The sequence below is a fragment of the Falco peregrinus genome, chromosome 2 (genome assembly GCF_023634155.1).
Source record: "Falco peregrinus isolate bFalPer1 chromosome 2, bFalPer1.pri, whole genome shotgun sequence".
Taxonomy (NCBI): domain Eukaryota; kingdom Metazoa; phylum Chordata; class Aves; order Falconiformes; family Falconidae; genus Falco; species Falco peregrinus.
Window position 1 is genome coordinate 81,835,236 of NC_073722.1, and position 18,942 is coordinate 81,854,177.

The following is an 18,942-nucleotide window of genomic DNA, read 5'->3' on the forward strand; positions in this document are numbered from 1 at the left end:
GTGCACACCTATTCTAACTTTCTTAGGTACTTGTTGTGATAGATATCACGTGGGAATTATTAGCTGCTTATAGGAAGGTGGAATTGCGAGAAGGGGCAGGTGGCACAGAGGTGACAGCTTGCTAACGGTGTTCACACAGCCTGTGCCTCGCTGCAGAGCCCTCTCAAAACCAGCACCGCTGGGGGCTGTCCCTTTCCCTTTGGTGACCCCAGGCATGCGGCCATCACTGGGCTGTACCTGGCTGCCCTGGCCAGACCTGCTGGTCCCAGCTGGGTACTGAGGCACTGTGGCACTGGGGGGAAGCCACCATCTCTGCTGGCTTCGTCACTGCGCGTGGTCCCCCCTCACCTGGCCTTGCAGCGCAGCAGAGCCCTGACCTCCCGCTTCGATCCCCAGCCTTCGTCTGGCTCGGGAGCTCTGTGACCTTCTGAGCACTGCAGCCAAACCCAACAGCAGAAGTAAATTCACCAGCATTTTTTTCCCTGCCTGTGAGCACCCACTAGAGTAATCCATTACCCATGCTGCTCCCTCTAGCATTTGCAATAGAAAATCATCACAAACACAGCTGAAAGCAGTCATTTATGCAGGCTAGGCTGTTTGCCAACTAAGTATTTTAAAAGTATTTTTGCTTTGGTGTGTGTTACAACACTTAAAAAAAAAAAAAAAGGAGGTGAAACCTTAAACAGATATATTATGAAAAATATTAAGTTGCAGGATTCAGTGACCCAAAGATTGAGCTTTGAATTTTAGAGATCTCCCTGGGAATTGAAATAAGGACTTAATATTAAAAAATGCACAAAATAAATAAAAGCATCAACAAATCACATGAATAGAGTTATGCTTTAATCTCAGCACTCTGGTAACTGTATGTTTTCTAAGTGCACTTACATATTTGATCTGTATCTGGATAAAATAAACAGGTTTGGTTTCCAGACCTATGTTGCTTCATGAATTATCAAAATCTGTTGGCTTTTAAATAATAGCAATATTCTATTAAACAGCATACCGTGACTGTAAGGATTAGATAAATTTCACGGGTGAATTTCAGTCACTATAGGTGCAGATAAAATTTGAATTTATTACTGTATCAGGAGAAGATCCCAAAGATAACCAATTAATGCAACCTGAATCATGCTGGTATCACACGCTTGATGAGATATTGGTCTAGAACTGAAGTTTACTTATAAAGCTGAAATATTTTCCACATTCATTAAATTAACAGGAAACTGACCACTGATGATATAAAACCTAATGTCTCTATAAAAGATAACAAATTTACATCTGCTAGTTTTATTCTTTTCCTCCATGCTGTAACTGCACTGATATAAAGCTGGGGTTAAAGAAATGCAACAGTAACCACACTCTGAAATAGCAGGAGTTTTGTAGAGGTCATGGATGTAGTAGGCTGATGTGATCACTGACAATGAATTTGCAGAAAAGGCAATAGGGTGAAGAATGCATATGAAGGGAGGAAAGTATTAACAATCAAAAAGAGTTAATTGTAAGTAAAGACACAGGACCATTTCTTCTGGTTTCTGTTATAAAATTAAGACAAACATCACCGGTACTTCAGGTTGCTTTGAGAAAGACTATTCATTGCCTTAGCCACCTGGAGCCTCTTTCAGGACACAGTACAATACGCCATTTGAAATGCAATTTCAGTATGAAAAACCTACTTATGTTTTGAATATAAGATGTTTAAAAGGCCAGGTATGAATTTTTTTCCAGGGAAAATTTCACATCAAACAATTTTTCAAGCAACAGCTTACTTGTAAAGGTCTATCTTTGACTTTCTCTCACTATAACATATGTTGGAGAAGTGTATGTGGAGTGTAGCTTAGCAAATATGCAAAAAAATGTAAAAGCTTAATCATCTAAATTTGTATATGCTTTTTCTTGAAATATGTCTGAAATTCAAACGGTTGCCTTTCTTATCAACCATATTTATAAAAATGAATTCTGGAGAGTTCTGTAGCCTACCTACTATCATTCTAGTCCCCAGATCATTCAGCTGAAAAGAAGCAGAGATTATTTCCTAGGCTGCAGTATTTGGTGAGTAGCAACTACCTCAGAGAAATTGCATTTTGTTGATGTATTGTAGCAATACTTCATCAGGACAAAACTATTCAAGCATCATTCTGAAGACAGCTGTTCCATATGGCCTTTTTCGTACTGCTGTGTAACATTCTCATTTTTTCATAAGAGGTAGATGGAAAAATACAGAAAGCACATTTGTCTAGTTGCAAAAGTATCATTTCTTCAAGACCTTTTTGGCATTTTTTTTCTTTTAGTATTTTCAATAAAATTGTGCTTTCTATGAAAAAATATGTATTGTAATATTGAGGTCAAGCGGGCACTGAAAAAGGCATAAAAATTAACATGGTGCCAAACAACTGAGTGATGCCTGGGGACTATGTGCAGAGGGAAAACATAGAAAAGTTGTGGAATAAGTTGTACACAATTGTAGAGTCATTTAGCTTAGAACAGACCTTTAAGATCATTGAATCCAACTGTAAACCTGACACTGCCAAGGCTACTGCTAAACCATGTCCCTCGGCATCATGTCTACACGCCTTTTAAATACCTCCAGGGATGATAGCAGTTCTACGTTAGTCATTAAAATGACTGGTAGGGCTAAGAATTTTCTGGTCAATGACTTTTCTCTGATTTTCTTTAGTTTATGCTAAGTAACTGCTACACAAGACCATCAGCTCCTAAGCAAGAGAAGTATATTATCTTTGAAAAGGCAAAAGGAGAAATTGTAAAAGATACAGAAATATTTTTTTCTTCTTGATGCCCCTCACCTTATCAAATAAGACAGTTTAATCAAAAAAATCACCGTTCTTATTCAAGTCACTTAAGTGTATTAACCACCTCATCTTAACACCAATACAAGCTATATGTTATACATTTTTATCAACAATTAGCCCCAGGTATCCTTCCCTTTCAAAATTCCTTATTTCAGTAGCCTTTAATTGAGGCAGGAAAAGGGCAGGAATAGGTACAGCTATGAACAATAATTTTATTCGCTACATATTATAGAGCACAACAGGAATAATCAATTTTTTCCTAGAAACTAACCTTGTTGGTGCAAAATAGCATTATCAAAACTGTGACTACCAAAGGCACGACCCTGGCAATATCTTAAGGCATTGTGGTCCTGTCTGTTTTCAGACTCTCTGGCAAAAGGGCACAACCCTAAAAGGTTAAGAAAAAAAGTCCGCAAGATTTTTTTATCTCATCTTTTAGAGTAATCTATTCATCAAATATCTTGCTATTAGCAGTCAGTCTCCAAAAGTGCTTTATATCTGCTAAAAACATGTACTATTTATGGGATCCTGCAGCCACTGGCTAAACAAAATATTAGAGCCTTGTGAGGAAAATATATTTTCCAGATCACTGTTCCTGAGGATTTCCAAAAATTTATCGCTCAAGTCAGGAAAAAATACACTGTCTAAGCCTCCTGCACAAATATAAACTGCTATAGATAGGACATATATATATAGTAAGTGTACTCTGCTATTCTTTCAGTAAAGATACAGCGCTTTTCACCTTAATAAATCTTCTTGGGTAGCAACAAGATATAACAGATAGAGTTATTCTGCAAGACATAAAAATGGTGTGAGGACTGAAAATCTATGCATTCCATAATTTATGATCTGCTGCCTAGCAGCAGCCTGGATGCTTCAAGAAGGTATTTCTGTCTCAAGGTGCTTTGTAACTTTAGAAAGATTCCTTGAACTTCATAAAAAGTTTGAGTGTCTGCCCCTCAGAGAGCTGTATTTTCTTCAGGGTATTTGCATGTTCTCATCCTTAGGATTTTCCTTCTGTTGTTTAACAGTTATTTAGCATAAGATTTATAGAAAACTGCTCATACATGATTTTTTTGCTGGGATTTCATAGCAAACGGAGGAAGAAAATAAGCCCTGGGTATGTTATTTAAATTGGCTGCTTTTTCTTTTTTTTTTTTTTTGTCTTGGTGATTTTTTCAAAGCTTGCGTGGGATCTTGTGAGATATGGGGAAAAACTGCAAAGCAACATAATGATTCATTATGGAAAGCAGAAGAGAGTTCACCCTGCATAGATGAAGAAAACAGTAGACCTGAGTTTTCAACAAGTACTTCACACACGTATTTTCTAGTAAATGTTTCTTAAACCAGCTATCCTAATTCTTCACCACTCTATAAACTAAAATGGTGCTCCCAGGATATCTAGGTTTTAGTAATTGCTGTGTTCAAGGAGAATATAGCAATGACATTTTACATTTACTGAGGTGCCTGTAATAACTGCAACATTCCTGAAATGATCACCTGACAATAAGTCAGGAAAAAATGAAAACAGCTCTGTCTCCTATCTCAAGCAGAACAGAAGGGTAGGAGGAAGTCATTAAGTTCAAAATGATCGCCTTTAAAGCTGCGTGTTATCTAGTATATAGCAGAAGGCACTTGAAAATACCAGGACAGTATTTCAAAAGGAGATAAAAACGTGAAGTGATGAGTTTTTACTGACAAGGAGCTGGCCAAAGTCATGACCTTCTTCCATAGGAAGCATAGGAACTCTTACAGACACACACCCGTGTAAAACGAGAACTTGTGCGTAAGGCTGCCCTTCTGTGCAAAGCAAATATCAACCCACATAACCCCATATTGTATTTTTTCTTCAGGTTCATTCCTCCCAGGATGCACATCCATACATGCGTACATATATTCACACACATAAAAGGCATTTCTGAACTCACAAGAAACTGTCCTTATGGTTTTAAATCTTTACCCTGAACCTCAGGGTGTTTTGCATCTTTGCAACAGATGAAAGGAGAAAGAGATGTAGTTCTCCATTTCAAAGCACAAGATATCAGCAGAGAAAGCAGAGGAACATTTTGTGACAGTTTAATTTTGCTGCATGAGTGTGAAAATGGTGTGAGAAAGAACTGACTCATGTATTTTTTGCAAAACCCCATCTTGTAAAAATTAAAACAATGAGACAAACTTACAGAACTGATTACAAAAGTACTGTTATGGAGCTTAGATGGACTGGGGCCAAAAAGGGAACTTAAAGGAGGGTGGGGGGGGTAGGGGGATGGGAAGAACCTCTGCACTCTGCAACACGCTCGCTGTCTCAGGCCATGTGGGATTGCACACCTACACAAAATGGATTGCACACCTACACGAGAGAAGGCAGTTTGTGATCAAGACTAGGCTTGGGAAATAAAATGCTAATTCCAGAAAATAAATATTTTCTGTACAATTTCATCTAAATTTAGTTGCACTTCTTTTGTTAGTTCATGACCTACCCTCACACTAAATAAACCAAAGGTGTTTTGGCACATCCTTATAAAAGATTTTATCTCTGCTCTCCCTGATCTTCCATAGGTAGCTGGACCCTGAGCTAGTGGGAAGCTGCATGCCCACTACTTTAATTCCTCTGAAATCACATTCTTATAGGTCTTGAGAAAAAGAGTACAAAGGCAAAACAAGTTTTCTAAAATCTCAAAAATGTTTTGTGTATCTGAAAATTCTATCTTAGTACACCTCTGAAGAGAGCTGGGGCAAGTTCCTGTGCCATTCCCGCTATAATGGAAAGTTTAAATGTAAGAGAAAATTAATTCATGGTTGCATACATTTTGCACAGTAAATATCACACCTTTTTGTAAATAAAATGAACAAGCCCAAAAGTGTGTTTTAGAATAAGAAGTGTTGACCAAAATTGTCTTACTAAAACTGACAGTATCTGTCGCTGTTCAGGAGAGTTATAATTTCAAAATTTTGTCTTTTTATTTCATTCCAGGTTAGATCCTTTGGCTTGATTATACTTTTGGCATAGTAGGTGGGTTGACTCTTAAGAAATCTATATGGGATGCTTATAATACTGTACGGTTACTTTGTGCATTTCTGCCTCTGTAAATTGATGCTGAAGAGTATATAGAAAAAGACAAGGGATTCAGAGCAATTTGAACCAGATCCATCTGGACCTTGGTCCGCTGGGACACACGGCATTCCCAAGGTTCTGTATCTAAGTTATATATCCCCTGGGATGTACAACTTTCCTAAGATTCTGCATGTCTACTGTATGATGTTTGGAAATCCCTACAGCTGAAATGGGCACCGGGGAAAGAGACTGTCTCCATCAAAGGACAACATATTGGAAATCTGTCCTGCCATTTCACCCAGCGTTCGCTTTACTATGAAATTTAAGAGAAATCAGCAGCCCGGACATTGTTTCTGTACCTCTTCACATCCTGATCATCTTTTTCTTACGGGTGCAGTGCGGTAGAAGAGTAAGGGTCGCAGGCTGCATGGTGGGGAGGGAAGGAAAGGCAGCGCGGGGTGTGCAGCTCACGCCGGCGAGTGGGTGAGTGGGCAAGTGGGTGCGCAGCTCAGCTGGGCACGCCAGCCCGGACTGCTTGCCTGGCCACCTCGTCCTGCTGCACAGGTCTAACGAGCCAGGGTGTCCGGCACGCTTGGCACGGGCAGACACAAAGATCCCTTCCCATGTATGTGTTTAGCAGTAGTCACAGTTTGAAAGTGGCTATTATAATTTTCCACAACCTGTTTAACAGCGGTTTCCTATCACTCCATGTGGATAAAGGACATAGGAAAGAAGAAAATTAGGACCACGTAATAAAACTTTGAGTATACGCTCCAAGAACGCAGCAACTTTTTAGTCTCTTCAAATACATAAAATGAGTCAGAATGCCTAGATTACCATGGGGTTTTTTTTAAATAGAGGGAAAGAAAATGTTGTTACAAAAATACTTAACAAACTACTGCAATGTACTTAAAATTCTATGAATGCTGAGTTTTAATGCACACAAAGAATGCCTGCAATCAGTTGGATACAGGTCTAATCAATTCCAAAACATTAACGATTTTTTTCCTCTTCATTCTCAGCTACAAATTCCTCTGCATATTCTTATAAACTGTGTGAAACAAGGCTGTGCAGGGTCTCTTGTGCACAACACACTTCAAACTTTGTGTTAATCAGAAGATTTGCATCGGTTGTGAGCCTTTGTTCTCAGCACTTTCAGCTGCATTAAAGTGAAAAATGATGTATGTATAGTTTCTGACACTGATAATGTTTTACAGTTATCATACATCAAAATACACGCCAGCCACAATTGTGTATAAGAACTACTGAATTATTTTCTAGATAAGGTAGAGCGACAGCTAGTATAAATAACTCATTATTTACATATCTGTCCAACATTGTGATTTTGATTTAGCAAGTTAAAATTCCATTACAGATAGGGCTTTTTCCCCCCACCATGCAGTACTCTAGTATTTTACCAGAACAATGGATTTCACACTTCAAAGGAATTAGTAGCAAAAGCTGCATACACTGAAATAGAAATTACGATTTAAATGGAGTGGATCAGGTCTGCAACAACACTGTGCTGCTAAAAAATGCCCTATATCTCAGTGACATTTTCTACTGAAGAATGGAGATACAGGGGAAAAAAGGAGAACAAGCACTGTAGTTAATGATAAAGAACTGCAGGGCACTGGGAATAAAAACATAAAGGGTTGGTAAAGAGATAAAGGAGGTACATGGAAGAGACAGAAGCTTGATGAAAAAGTTAGACAAGCAATAAGGACCCCATACAAAACAGAGAATGAAAAACCAGAGTGAAGAAGACAGCATAAAGATAGCTCAAAGAAAGGGAAATGAGAAAAGTGAGAGGAAATGGAAAAGAGCAATTGGTAAATTAGCGGGGCAGCAGGAGGTTGTGGTGTCAGGAAGGCTTGGAAGATTGGGGTAAAAAAGAAACAAGGAGGAACGAGAGGAGTAAGCAGGGGAAACAGGCTGTGAGTGTGAAGGAGGAGCAAGAACCAAGATGGGTACAACAGGCAGGATAGATACACAGGGACTGCAGAGGGGTCATAGATGCCCAAGTGAGAAGTCAAGGGGAAACAAAGAGAGAAAGAAGAAAAGGAGTGTGGAGTGGACCACTAAAAAAAGACAGTGGTAACAGATAAGTCAGGACGGCCCTCAGCTTGATTTCAGATTTTGCTTTAGACTTCTGCACCTTCTCTTTTGCTTGCTTTTTTTCTTTTATGTTGTTTCCTTTTCCCAGTCTAGCAATCATAGATGCAGACTAAACCAATGTGTTTATATCTAGATGGATATAAGGTACTTCACATGACAGCTAACAGGAGGGCTACTTCTAGAAAACACAGAGAAAGAAATCGCCCACTGTGCAACAGTGTGCCAAGATCTAGATATTTCAAGTTTTGTAAGAACAGACTGATCTCTGCACTCAAGAGGAAAGAAAAAGAGTCAAGGCAGATTCTGCTCTGCTTTCGTTCATCACCCTGTTAATATCTCCTGAAGCTGTTCAGGTGATGCATTCAGCATTTAAACCAAACTCACCTTCTGTGAATTTTACATGACCAAAATTCACCACCTCAAATCCGCACATTCAGAGTCTGCGTGTGTCACATTGGAGGCTACTTGGGAAAATTACAGTCAAAAGGAATAACACACCTCCAAATGAATGACCACATCTTCATCTATTAAATGTGCTCAAAGAATGAAAATACTGCATTCCCTATGGTGGAATTCTGGGCTGTCAAAACAATTAGTTAGAATCATACAGGTTAAACCATAAGTTTATTAAATTCTCAATATAGCTAATGTGTTCTCTTTATTTTAATTAAGATTTTGTCCCTGAAATTTACTTAATTAATGTCGTACTGTTGTAATAACTCATCTCCTTTGATTTGTATTCTGAGATATGCCTGCTGCAGTTATAATTCCTAATTGCTCTGGCATTATAGTTTACATTTTAGGATGCTAACCTATGGTGTTTTCAGCATGATACAATCCATTTAACACATTGTAATAGTTTGTAAGTGGTCTTTTATTACTCATTAACTAAGGAGTTTAATGTGAAAATGAGCTACATGCTGACACAAGGGCAGCCCACTCCGGGCACCCTTTCGGACAGTCTTGTCTTCCCCACACCGCTTCACTCCACAACACCCCCTCCCTCTCTGCAGGCTCCATATTTGCCAGCCATGCTGAAGACCAACATGTTATAAATGACAACAATTAAAACAAATTTATTTTGGGTTCAATCAATTTAGGTTGAGAAACAATAAGCAAAAACAGCACCGGGTGCACGGAGAACTTAATTAGTTCCACCACACACACACCTGAGTCCTAAAAGCAGCGTCTTTTATCCCCGGATCTTGACCAATCTCCTCTCGCCGGATGTCCATCCCGCTCTTTCCCCATTGGGCCGTTAGGGTACGCCTTCTCCTCCTATTGGCTCTCCTGTGGCACGCTTTTTCAGATCTCAAGGACTTTGTCTCCTTCATGGGCCTTCCCTAGCATGGTTTCATGGTTTCGCTTTCCTTATCTCCTTTTCCAAGCAGCGATTGCCTCAGGGGAAGGGGAAGCCATCACATTGTCTTAAAGGAGAACCACTCGTGCCCACTCACCACAACTGCGATACAGGTCCCAGATTTACACAGGGTACAACAATTATTTTTGACATGAATCATGACTGCGTTTATCACAATCCCCCTTTTGGTTTTGTTTACCTTATTGATTCATGTCTTAGTTTCCAATGCTCAAATCAAACAGGGACAAGTAACAACCCCCCAAATTATTAATCAAGTAAAACATTGAATTAAACAGGGATAAGTAACAACTCCCCAAATATTCCCAAGAGTATAACACTCACTTCGGTAACTCAATTACATACAACAATTGGTAAGATTAAATACCCTCTGTTATATTTTTAACTAGTTTTACAATCACATTTTTAGCAACTGTGGGAACTTCATATTTGACTCCCATTTTCATCTCATGATAAAACAAGCTAGATAAAAAACATCATTTGTTATCTTCTCCTTTCTTTATCTATCCCTCTGTTTTCTTAATATAAAGTTGGAAGTATAAAGGGTGTCCACACCTTCCCACAGGGTTCCAATCAGGACCCTTATCAAGAGAGGTCCGGTCAGGATCATAATGCTCAGCGGTCACTACCCCAGGGGTTGCAGCCCTCGGCAGACCTTGTCAGCTGCAGCACCGATTCCCTCCGGTCTTGCCCTCTCCAGTTTTATCAAGGTGTGCGACTCCCAACATAACAAACACCAACAGAGGTCCTGGAAAATTAGGGAAAAGCAGGTTCAATCAGCTACTAAAGATAACATCGGTTCTCTTGTACTTTAAATTTTTGTAAATTCAATTACCCTTTTACGGAAGTCAATATAAATTTCCCCTGCCGTTACATCAAGTTCTTTTAAATTCAATCTTTACATTTTTAATAATACGAACCCTGAAAGGTTCCCCTGTTGCTCCTACTACCAAAGCTGTATCTCTACTTGCTCGACATCCCAAAGGGATGTGCCAAACTGTAGACCGTTCAGCTCTGGTATCAACAAAAAAAACCATTACTTTCTCCTCTTGGGGACCAATCTTTAAATTTATCAAGGGCTCAGATGTTGTTTTTGTCCCCAGAATGTAGAGCCCTGATACCCCTATTCATCTTCATTAAACATCTATTTGTCCTTCATTCGTCTCCTCCAGTCCTTTTTGAAATGTCGCCTCTGCTCATAATGATCACATTCGGGCATTTTCCCCGGGAAATCCTCCATTTGTTGAGTTTCCCGGACTGCTGCTACAAACATTCTTGCTTTCTCTTTTTGTTTTTCCTCATTCCTCCGTACATACACTTTCTGAACTTCCTTCAACAGTTCTTGTAATCCTCGTTCCTGCCAACTGTCCAACTTTTCCAGTTTCTTTCTTATATCCCTCCAACTTTTCCAGTTTCTTTCTTATATCCCTCCATGTTCCTGGATTTCTAGAAATGCTTCTCCAGCTGGAGAGGCTGGGTCTAGCCCCAAATACATTTGTAAATTTTTCCTCAGTTTCTCTAACCAATCCACAGAAGACTCGTCCTTTTCCTGTTGTTCACTAAAAACCTTATTAATATTCTGCCCCCTTGGGACTGCCTCCTTGATTCCTTGGATAATCGACTCTCTCAAATCTGACATATTTTGTCTATCACAGGCATTTTGGTTACTCCAGTTTGGGTTCTGGTTAGGCCATTTCTGTTCTCCAGGAGGGCCTTGTTGATACCTTCTTTCCCACATCTGTATCCCTGCCTGTCTAATCATAGGCCTTTCTTCAGTTGTAAATAATATTCCTAAAATAGATTGCATTTCTTCCCAGGTATAGGTATTAGGACCTAGGAACTGGTCTAATCGTTCAGACTCCCAAAGGATCATCTAATAGACAACCCATTTCTCTTTTAAAAGATCTCACATCTCCTGTATTCAAAGGTACCGATACAAATCCAATTCCTCCTGTATCTCCTCCCATTGGTACCTCTTGGAGGGGAGCCAGAGCCACTGCTCCTTCTTTTTTTATAAATTTCATCTCTTTCTGTACTGTTTTACTCCTTGTGTGACTAGAAGGAGGAGAGAGTAGGGAAGTTGAAGGAACGGGGTCAGGAGGCAGTGGGGGAGCCGACGAAATGGGGTTGGGAGGCAACGGGGGATGTATCCTCCCCTGACAGCCTTCCGCATGTTGCCTTAAATAAGGCAGGGGTAAATTGTCTAATGGCTCCCATGATGACGTGGTTGTTTTAGTTTCAATCTCCCATTCCTCCCTTTCCCTCTTTTCTCTCAAAGGAAATAATGAAACCAATCTTCCTGTCTCCAACCCTCTCCACAGTGCAGCATATTCACTTCCTTCCTGACTAAAGGGCTCTTTATTATTCACATATAAATTTAATGTCTCACACATCCAATCATCAAAACATCCAAATATTGGCCAATATACATAATCGGATTGAATTTCCTCTCTCGTCCACACATTCATACAGTAATGGACCATTTTTGTTTTAGTTTTTCCCTCTCGAGTTGGCCAGTGGCCCCAATGCCTGAGCATTATTCCTAAAGCACTATTCAGGGGAATAGTTTGTGGGTATTCCTTTTCTTCCTTTGTTTCCTCTTCAAATCTTGACTCCTGTTGGCCCACTGTATTAGGAATTTTGCGGCAATTCCTATAGCCTTTAGCAACCAAAAAGTGTCTTGCAGGGGTTCTGTCTCAAATCTGACCCCCCCCCCCCCCCCATGATATCCAGGAATATTACACCCTTGGTTACTGATACCAATGTCTACAGGGGGGTTTGGACCTATCACCCACCCGTGAATCCTAGGACTTTTACAGTGGTTTCCTATCACCCTTAGTTACCAGTAAGAGTGTCCTGCAGGGGGCTGAACACTTCACCCACCCACATACCCTATCGGAGTCGAGATCCCACCCACGAATCCTACAGGAACCGCTTTGGTCCTTCACCAGCCAAGTCCCTCGCAGGAGTTTGGAACCACGGTTAGAAGACCTCCACACTCGCTTCGGAATTCAAATCCTGGCTCCAAACCTAGATTCGGTTTCCAGAATTAGATTCCATCTCAATCACACTCTTACACACAAGTAACCGATACCCACCTAACCGAACGGCTTCCCTTATACTCATGACTCCGTCGTCTTCGTTCAGATCTTCATGCACCAGAATTACAGGTCCTTTATACTGCAGTTTTCCCCTAGGAGCTCAAATCACTTTTGGTTATTGTTTCTCTTTTGTTTGTTGATCTCCAGAGACTGACCTAGACTGCTACTCTCGAGCCACAGTCTGTGGGGCGCCCCTCGAAAAGTCACAGTTCAGGAAAGCACAGCGAGATCATGTCAGGAAGGCCCACCGAAGGAGACGAAGTCCTTGAGATCTGAAAAAGCGCGCCACAGGAGAGCCAATAGGAGGAGAAGGCGTACCCTAACGGCCCAATGGGGAAAGAGCGGGACGGACATCCGGTGAGAGGAGATTGGTCAAGATCCGGGGGTAAAAGACGCTGCTTTTAACACTCAGGTGTGTGTGTGGTGGAACTAATTAAGTTCTCCGTGCACCCAGTGCTGGTTTTGCTTATTGTTTCTCAACCTAAATTGATTGAACCCAAAATAAATTTGTTTTAATTGTTATCGTTTATAAAACAGACACTTACTGTCGTTACTTCCCTAGCTGGGGTGCCAGGCTCCGCTCGGCCTTCCTTGGCCTGGCCTCTGGCTGTGTGTGTGCGGGCGAAGCGCTGCAGCGGGCCCCGCTGAACTTCATGGATGAGGCGCCAGCTGCTGCAGCCGCCGCACAGGTCATGGGGAGGGAGCCGGCCTGACAGCCAGCGGTCTGTGCGTCTCCCAGGAAGGAGCTCCTCGGGGAATCAAAGCTTTGTTACTGTAAAAGGATTTTTACATATTTTGATGGCAATTTATTACAAAATATATTAAATATAGCAGGTAGGTGCAGCAAATGAAGAGACCGGACGTAGCTTGATGCAAGCAAGATGTTGATTTATTAGTGATTCTTTTACATTTATATACGTTTCTACCTTCTACATGTTACACACTGATTGGTTAAATCTTAAGCATGAACTACACAGATTGGTTATCTTCTAAAACACATAATTTAAACAATAGGTACTGATTAGTCTATTTTATTTTAGCAACAATCTCTATTCTGAGATTAGGGGGGTTTTTTCCTACTTGACTTTCGTGAATAACAAAGTTCCTTATCAGCACTATCCATTCCCTTATCTTGCTGTTTGCTCCTCTTTGTCCCTCTGGTTGTCATCTCAACCTCTATAGCTCAAGAGGCTGCTGTTAACTTGTTCCTTTGTTCCCAGGGCTTACACCCTACAAGTCCTAACAGGTCTCCATTCATCAGGCTAACAGTTCTGGAGTCTTGTCCTTGGGGCCTTGCCCTACAGGTAGGCGTGTGTTACATGTGACAAGAATCTTCTATCCTGGTTTATAGTTAACATGGTGAAAGCATAGAGCTGCTTTAAATTTAGGGCTGAAGTCTTTTATAGTTCAATACAGTAAAAAACGCTGGACAGCCACTCTTCAGCTTAGATGTGGTTTTGATTAATGTCTATACAAAGGAGAGCTAATAAACCCCCAACTATATGATAAAATAATATTATCAGAAGAAACTTAGCACTCAGAAGTGAGGACAATCCAGAAATAAATTTGCCAGCGTAACCCTGATTTGTACACTTCAAGTGTCAAAATTTCTATAAAGGCTTTAATTCAACTAACACATTGAGGTGTTCCCACATAGCTCCTGGTCCAGTAAGTACCATTCTTGACTTTCGTGGACCATGATGTGCCCAGAGACAAAACTACTCACATGAATTAAACATTCTCTCATTTCTAGGTGTTGGTAAAGAGCCTCTTATACAGCACGAGCCAATAGACCAAATGAAGACTAGGAATTAAATACTAGGGATGTTCCAGATATTTGGTTTGCATCAGTAAACGTGAATCTGTCAGAAAACTCACTCTAAAAGTCTGCTTCACAGATTCTTAACTGGTTATTTATCAGAAAAATATTTTCTGAGTGACAGCTACACACATTGAACTTGGTCTCTCAGGAGATCTACATTGAGCTCTAGTCTGAATTCAGGTTTTAAATAGGCAAAAATATGTAAGTAAAATAATAATTTTAACCATGTACCATCTCCATCCAGATATTCTTTTTTACTTATAACCTTTCCCAAGTTACATGTCAATATAATACCAGACGAACTTTGTCTCAGAAATTACAATGTGTGTCCAGTATATTTAACATTTATTGCAATGACAAAGGGCAATTAATTTTTCCAAGCAACCCACAGACTTCTCAAAAAAATTACTTTTTCTACGATGTGAATTTTTGGGAACATTTGTTTTCCTACTCTTCCATTTTAAAAACATGTATTTTGTTGCAAGTATTAAATATACACGCATAAACATTCACCTCAGACTGAGGAAAAATGAACCCAGTTCATTCAGAATGCTAGTTAAAGAGAAGTAATTACTCAGAATTCAGCTGCTTGTCATGGTGCAGAGACCTGCAAAATCCCACCTACATAAGTCTCTGTATAAATCATTTTTGGAATAATTTAAAAGCTCTGCTATTTTAGCCAAAACCTTCTGGGACAGTATCGCTCATGGCTCACTTTGCGTTTTGGGTAAGTTTCTGGCAGCTTTGTGTAAGGAAAATTTTAACTGATCCTTTACTGCCTTTGCTGGTTGTGGCTTTTGCATGGTAAGGATTATTTCACAAGAAACAATATATATAAAAATCACTTTATTATTTGCATTATCTAGGTGATTTCAAGGCAACCTATGGACCACACATATCACTATTCAGTCATTCATAAGCTTTTGATAATTAAAAATAGTAAAATACAAGGCTGAATTTGTCCAGAATAATTCTTACTTTACAGCTGATGCATCTCTCTCCTTTTCAGGCTCAGAAATATGCTGCTACAGTGATTATCCCCAGCTGCCTAAGGAAAGGAAGCAGGATGCAAAGCCAGGCAGCAGCACCATTAGCTAGCCCGTCTGCTGCCCTGCAGGTGACTTGTGTCAGAAAGATCCACCAAAGCATTAACACGAGCACATCTTCCCCAGATGTACCCACCAAAAGCCTTCCACTTTAAAGCACTAAAGTTTTCTAGATGAAAAAACCCAAAAGCATGACTCTTAAGCAAGATCTCTTTTAAAGTGGACTACGTGCTTGCTTAGAAAACAGTTTACAGTGAACACTTGCAGCTGTCTCTGCTCCTTCCCTCAGGTAGCCTAGCAGAGGGTAATGGCCAGCATTGTTCAGAATGTTCAAGAATAACATAAAGGTGTTCTTTGGTATTCTATTGTTCTGCGTCCATCAAAATGAAGTAAGATTTGTTCTGTCTTAGGGGCCATAGTCAGCCTGGAGCAGGGTTGGCACAAGTACATGCAAACGATTGCAAGGCTGGAGGATCAGGAGATGGAGCAGGGCACGTATTTCTAAAGGTTACACCTGGACCTTTGAATGAGAAAATGTGGTGGACTTTTTTTCAGGGCTGTGTCTCAGCCCAATGAGGAACATGATTAGGACTTTGAATGAATAATTGTCATGACTTTTTCTATAATACGGTTCAAATTCAAACTAGTGTTATCAGTGTCTCTGTTCAGCCAGCTCTGTGAATCCAGAGGTTAAACTCCAGAATTTTAATCTAAGGTTAGTCATTGCTGGGTTTCTGGATCATCTTTTTAAACTGTTTCCTATGCAAGTTGTCAAAAAGGAGATCCACAGTGATCCCCTCTGCATCAATTGTGTAAAACTGTCTGACCTGCTTCAAGATGCCTAATCAGGGTCTTAAAAGACCTTCTGGCGTAGACTTTGAGATGGATTAAAAAAAAAAAAAAAAAAGATAGACTTACACAAAGTTCAAAACAGGAACTCAATCTTGAAAAGAATGTGCAGCAGCTGAGAAAAATAGCCGAGTCCCACTATTGATTAGTCAAATAAGTACATTTAAATTGTAACAGAATGGCTAATCCTGATTAAGACAATGTACATGTTAGCATTTTTATTTAACTCTCTTTCATGCTTATTATGTTCCTAAAGATCAATAAATAATCCTCTATTTTGAAAACACTATCCAGAATCCCTGCCATTTCAAAGTAATAACAACTCCCTGAAGAAAGCCCACAGTAGGGACCAATCCAGGTTTTATCTGCTGAATTAATGCCATACAAAAGTCACCATATCCTGTAGCTTGATCCGTCCAGTATGGACAATCAACCATTTCTGTTTCAATAGACTGGATTTGGAAAGGATGCCACAGAACGGCAAGAGGAGGAGTTCTAATTTCACTACAGAAATTTTATCCCTGAATATTGTTTCATGGGCAATATAAAAAAACTGAAGCTACTAAATGAACATTTTGTCCAGTTACTTTATATTTTATCTCTTAATTGATGCATGCACACCATATCCAATAATTTAACTTAATACTTGGTCTGTAAAACATTCTTATGATCTATTGATGGGACTGGCTGTGGTATTAGTAATTAATAACCAACTTCCGTAAGCAAATTACCCTTATAAAGGAACTGGTTTTGCATGCTGTATTTCATCTCTGCATGTGATGGATATATGCAAAACAAAACAATGGAGTTTCAAAATCCTGGAAGGTTAAAGAAATTTACACTTCTCTTCTGCAATCCCCCAAAAGGTTCTAATTGTACTGCAAAACAATTAAACTTTGGAGACTTCATTCTCTAAGAGATGCTTCCTTTACTTTTCACCATCTTATTTTAGCAAGATATTAATCCTCTCTTTTGGTGAAAGCCACCACATTGATATTCCTTGCAGTTTTGCAATGCATTAGGAATTTTCATTTTCTCTGGATATTTTTCACCACAATATCAGGAGCCTTCAGATGTGCTGCAGTTCTTAAGGAGCTTGTGGAAGTCGTAGACCAGCATAGTTACAGAACACTGGCTAAGAGACAATGCCACCATCCACAGCATCACTCCCAAGATGCCTGTGGCTGCTTGTTTAATTCAGTGGTGGTCTCCCCACCTCTCACAGGACTGTGCGACAGCCTCCTGCCCTGCTCTGGTATTCTGCACTCAGAAGACAAGACCACCATTTCTTTTTAGAGTAGCAGTAGCAGAATCTACTGCAAATTACAAGCTGCGAGCGCTATTACACTGACACGACCATGTAGAGTTTAATTCTTTCCAACTCTGCAGGTTATATATCATCGTGTTACTCTGTTCATACTTTTTGTAAGAACAGTTTTGTTCAGAAAAGCTCTATGGGATTTGGGGGAATCTTTATGCCCTATAAATGTAAGATGGTACTAATATGTTTTTTAAAGCCACATGCAGGGCTTACTCTTGATCCCATTGAAGTCAATGGGATTTTGCCATACTTTGATGGGACTAAAATGGGGCTCATAGTGAGCAGAGAAAAATGATTTTGAATGTCTAAGGGTTATTTTAAATTTAAACTCTGATATCCCATGGCAAAGAACCATTTTAACTACAATGAAGTCTGTGGACATCAATCACATCCTGAAACACTGAACTCTTGATAGATCTGCCTTTAGGAAGCCTGTCTTGCAAAGGGCAAGGTAAATACAGAAGGTCATTCATTTGGATAACGGGGGGGTAGGGTCAGGAATCTGAAGCTTCTGTGTCAGCCTCAGAGCTCAGAGCACACACCAGATCTTTGAATAATCATGTTGGTTGAAATTAAAAAAGATACCCAGAGACGTACTCTTCAGATACCTAACTGATACGGACTTCTCAAGGCATTGTGTGGATCTAGGTCTTCAATCCAATTCAAGTACTAAAGAACGAGGTATGCAGGACAGCATTTAATAGATCAGTAATATAAACTCTGCCCTAGTGCCATTGCCTGTCCTGGATAAGGAAGACATGTCTTGCTGAATCAGAAATATCTTCTTCCCACACACATGCTTTCTGTCTCCTCTTTGTTAGCAAAGTTGACAAGTGTTGAGGGAGTGGGCTCTCGCCTACTTTTTCTGCAACAAATGAAGTGATCCAGTGTACATTTTCTTTTTACAGAGGCAGTTATGAATTATAACCAGACCCAGCCTTTCTATCCAGTAAATAAGAGAAGGAGCCCTGAGGAAGAGGTACATAATTATAACTGAAAATGGAAAGGAAAGTAACATTAATACTGAGTTCTGCATCTCATAGTTTTCCAACGTTTCATTTTGCAGTCTCGATGTGTTCTTTAAATGAAGTTTGCCTACAATCATCTATCTTACAAAACACTATACTGAAAGTTCAGATTCCTTCGTGTACTATATTGGCACCTATATGTTTCACTACTAGATCTGCTACTTTTAAGACCACTGCAGAGATCTTTTCTACTTGATCGGATAGAACAACTAACAACAGTAGTAAAGTTCAACGTTCTTACAGTAGTATGCTGTTTATTGTAAACCAGTCATAAAAAGGAGATGGGAAACTACTTTTCCATACGGTAAAAATACTCTTTTGGAGCAGAGAAATGATGACTATGGAAATTCAGGTTACATTCAGGTTTTGGATGTGAACATCGAATGCAGTAATGAGCTTTTCTGCTCCTTCTAA